At 38.5% G+C, this 5,000-nt stretch overlaps 1 protein-coding gene across 22 annotated transcripts in view; it reads left to right on the forward strand.

The window, feature by feature from the left end:
• Positions 1–5,000, forward strand: part of LOC136854603 (uncharacterized) — a 671,913-nt gene that overhangs the window by 436,546 nt on the left and 230,367 nt on the right. The window lies entirely within an intron of this gene.

Below are 5,000 nucleotides of genomic sequence, written 5' to 3' on the forward strand. Positions count from 1 at the left end.
TTCCTTCGTATATTGATATACCCAGTGGATTCTTCAAATCCACATTTTTTCCGTTTATAAGTTTGGCTTACATAATCGGCTTAAAAGTAATTTTGGTTACTTCATCCACATTCTCACTTCAAAATATGCCCCTGTTGAAAATTTCTGGAACACGTCAAATCCTCCACTCCATAAGTATGGCCATTTCATTACGTTAGATATTTCTAAAATATTTTAACAGGGCTTGCTGGGAACTGCGGTCATTCAGTCCCTAGGGAGAACTGTTTCCCTTTTATAAAAGAGTTCACTATTTGCTGAGAGGTTGAATACGAAGGATGAGTCAGGTCCAGGATTTGCCCACATAATTAATAGAACTGAGCTTCAAAAGATTGTCACTAATTTTTTATATAGCACCCTAAGTTAAAGAGCATAGAATTAGAGAGAAACATATTTTTTTGTAAATTAGATTGGTGAAGCAGTCAGTATTATTCCCTTGCAGGCACGTATTTTGCACTATATATATTGCCAGACCTAGTAAATTACATGTGTTTGTGTGTCCATCCACCGTTTGCGTGGGGCCGTTATTGAGAAGTTATTCACAGTTTTATTCAGAAAGTACGTACAATTTTTTCTTCACGTGTTAGCAAACGGATAATGGATTGAAAATAAGTTATGCGTTCAGTGAAAGTACAGGTCCACTATTGTTTCGTATACTTAGATACTATATTACAATGATTTTAGCAAAAACAATTGGAAATTACACTCACTGTAAATCAACACAGAACAGATTCCCATATTTTAGCTCTGTTAAGCTTCATTTTTATTCATATAACGAGGTTTCTTATTCAAAAATGATAAGGCACTTCTCCCTAACCCCCAAACCCCCCTGCCGCAGACCAAGTAACCTGATACCCACACCCCTACCGGTGCCTAAAGAAAAGGAGAAGAAAAAAGAAGGTTTAGGGAGAAGGACTGTAGAGGTCTAATCCCGAAGGAAGCTATAAATCCTAAGGCTAAGGATGGGGCAGCTTTAGGAAAGGCCTGGGACTTTTTTGGCATTTTTTTTTCTCTCTCTAACTTTGTATTGAAGGGAATGTTATTTCCAGTTTTATCCCGGATCTTTATCATTCTTCCGATTTTTCCTTGAATTTGTGATAGATGTTTTTTTGTCTTTTCTATGGTTTATTTCCGCTTCAAGACACGAATGCCGATGTGTTCTCCGGAATGGCAAAGAGGTATTCTTTAGACCTTGGCAAAGAACAGCCACAAAAAGGAAGGAAAACATGATAACGTACAAGAGTATTCTTGAATCTCTCTCTCTCTCTCTCTCTCTCTCTCTCTCTCTCTCTCTCTCTCTCTCTCTCTCTCTCTCTCTCTCTCTCTCTCTCCCAAGGCCGGCGGATGGGTAAGGCATTTATCATAAGTTTGGGTGCGCAGTGTCACGCAAACATTCAAGAGATTCTCTTCATGGTCCGATCACGTGTATTAAGGCGAAAAGAAATAGAAACAGGTTATATAGACGAAAATAAAATGTGTTTGATAGCCTTGGAAGCTTGTCAAGTCAAGGTGGAACAAAGTAATCCGTTGGATATACGTTTGTTGACTGTTTTTTCCCATTTTTATTTCAAGTACGTGAAGGCTAACGAAGCTGTTGGCTTGACGCTCTGACATAGCCTGAGAATGAAGGGGAGGAAAGAGAGAGAAAATTATGGAAATGAGGCAGGACATAGACCTAAGAATGAAGGGGGAAAGAGAGAAAAAATTATGGAAATGGGCAGGACATAGACCTAAGAATGAAGGGAGTACACAGAGAGAAAATTATGGAAATGGGGCAGGACATAGACCTAAGAATGAAGGGAGGAAACAGAGAGAAAATTATCGAAATGGGGCAGGACATAGACCTAAGAATGAAGGGAGGAAACAGAGAGAAAATTATCGAAATGGGGCAGGACATAGACCTAAGAATGAAGGGAGGAAACAGAGAGAAAATTATGGAAATGGGGCAAGACAATATAGACCTAAGAATGAAGGGAGGAAACAGAGAGAAAATTATGGAAATGGAGCAGAAATGCCGTGATCAATTAGACTTTCAAAGCCCAAGTGGAGTAGAAATGACATTGAAAACATCCCTCTTATTCTCGTAATGTCTTCCCTGTGACAGCGCGGGAATTCCCGGCCCGTCCTTAAGGCCTTTTTTGGTTGAGTCATTTTAACTTGCACCTGGAAATATCGTGAGGTCACTTCGCCCCACGTTTCCTCTGAAAATAGGTGACGTCATGGGTCTCCTCCCCTCTCCCTAATCCGCCACTTGACTTTCACTTGCATTCGTTGTAGTATGGTGTCGTCGACGGGGATCGCGATTTGGGACGTGACTGCATTTTTTAAAGTTGTTGTTGTTGCTGTATTAAGTTATAATGTTCTAATTGTTAGCTGAGATCCATGACATTCGACAGCTTTATATTATATATATATAATATATATACAATATATAATAATATATATATATATATGTATATACAGTATATACATATGATACTCGTATTAGGCTTCAATAAGACGGGATGGTTTACATTCCAGATTCTTTAGTTTACATCACAACCATCTCGTCTTATTGAAGCCTAATACGAGTAGTTTGAATACATATACACACTGAAGTTGTGTGGCTATTTTATAAGTAACTGGCAGATGTATTCATGGTTACATTCCCCTCACCTCTCTCTCTCTCTCTCTCTCTCTCAGTGATATTAATACTTACTTCTTTTTCTGTGCTAAGACAAGCAGCCACTCAAAACTTCTTAGAACCGTGATGTGGCGACCTTTTGACCTTTTAATTAAGCACCAAGGAAAACGGTTAGACATCGACAAGAGGAGAAAGAGAACTTCTCTGTCTCTCTGAACGAAGAGCAGAGTGAAACGCGATCCGGAAAAAGAATCTCTCTCTCTCTCTCTCTCTCTCTCTCTCTCTCTCTCTCTCTCTCTCTCTCTCTCTGAGAAGAGAGAGTACAGGCCATATTGAAGTCAGACGGCACGGGCAATTGATTGTCCTTATCAAGTCCCACATCATTAAGAGAAAGAGGAATGAATAAGACTTGATCGGGATGGATCTACGAATCATTCTTTTTAAGAGGAGAAGACGGAAGCTTGGAGAGAATTGTATAGATCTTGAAAAGAAGCGTTCCCGCAGTTATATAGGTAATAAAAATTCTTCATCCAATTCATGCTAGAAAGGAGAGAACATCAGTGAAAGGGGAAGAGTGTCGGTCTTAAGGAGTGGCAGATCTGCTGCCCTCTTTTGCTTTCAACCGTGACACCTGACTTTTAAAAGAATGTCATTTGACGCCATAACCTCCTTTTACGTCACCGATGGGACGACGTCGTTCATTGTGGGCCAACAATGATGTTATTCGTAGTTGTCGAACGGGCCTCTCCTTGTTTTTGTCTGCTTCATTCAGTTAGTTGAATGGAAGTGCGAATAATTGTTTGTGCAATGGACGAAAACAAAATGGAAACCTTTTAATTGGTCAGTTCTACACTCAGAATAACATGCGATAACCTGAAAAATTTTCAGTGAATTTGAAAAGTTCGGTCGAGATTCAGACGACAAATGCAGGATCACCTTGAAGTATTTTGCTCGTCACTCTGCATAGAGAATCATGCCGTTCCCTCTCCTCTCCAGACTCATTTCCAGTATCATTCGTAGAGTGAACTTCGGATAAATTTTCCTCGGTGTTTCTGAGAAGGATATGCTCATGATCTCCTGTTTTTCATGGTAAAGATCTGCGTTCGGCACCTAAGAGTGTTTACTATCTTAAGATGCCTTATATTCGCAAGAACTGACGAAGCAGATTTCGAGAAATAAAATTAATTTTTGTTTAGTGCAGTATATGTTAACTTTTAATCTTTATGTCTTCAAGGGAAAAACGAGTGAAGTGATGCCTTGTTGATACATGATTAAGAGTATTTACTTAATTTGAATAAATTAAACGTCAAATAATTCAAGCAATTGCGGATTTTGTTGCAGCTTGATATCTTTGAAACATATGTCTACTGGATATTGACTGGTTTATTAATGATCGTCATTTTTGTTATATAAGAAACACTTCGGAGTTGCTTTTATCAGTTTTTTTTCTTTTTAATGACACGTTATTCAAAGATTCAGGTATGAATATAAGCATGCTTATCATCAGTCTTATTGTTACATAACGAGCTTCGTCAGTTGTTTACCAAGGACACATACTTGTAGATAATCTTGTCTAATTTTGTAAGAGGTATGTAGATCCACTATTTAAATTGCTTAACGACATAAACAGATGGATGTGGAATGTGACCCCTCACTTTACACCAGAACGAAATAATGTGTACATAATATGATTTCATAACGGAAATCGGCCCATTTGTTTTATGATTCATTGGAGCTATCACACCGAGATAAACAAATTAGGAAACTTGCTCATCAGATCAGCCAGCTTAAACCGTGAGAGCCTCCTGGTGATCGGATTAATCCTGCCTTAATAGTTTTGAGGAACACGTTAACAGCTCTGGGCGGAATGTTGTGTGTCAGCTGTCAATGTAAGTTTGTGGACTTTTGTTATTTTCTGATCAGATTTCTGTGCACCCGGTCAGTTCTTGAGAGGATGTATATTTGGACAGTAGAACGGATTTAGTGCCTTAAAATGTTAGAATAATTTTGTGATTTAGTGAATGGTGATAACTTAACTCATATTTCTAAAGGGATTGAATAATTTTGTGATTTAGTGAATGGTGATAACTTAACTCATATTTCTAAAGGGATTGAAGAATTCTGAATACTTCTTATTCCCGATCGGATCCGAGTCACCAACGTCATCTGATGCAGTGGTCATTGGCCCGTAGCCAATCTGCCTAAAACGTTTAATTAAAAAAAAAATTCTTTTTCGGATTAAAACCAAAACTTGATGAATGGGTCATTGTTCCATGACCGGCCTGCATCATCCGTATAAGTTTCACAAAATTCCTCGTTCAGATAATATTTGAGTGAGTTC

The sequence above is a fragment of the Macrobrachium rosenbergii genome, chromosome 29 (assembly GCF_040412425.1).
Source record: "Macrobrachium rosenbergii isolate ZJJX-2024 chromosome 29, ASM4041242v1, whole genome shotgun sequence".
Lineage (NCBI taxonomy): Eukaryota > Metazoa > Arthropoda > Malacostraca > Decapoda > Palaemonidae > Macrobrachium > Macrobrachium rosenbergii.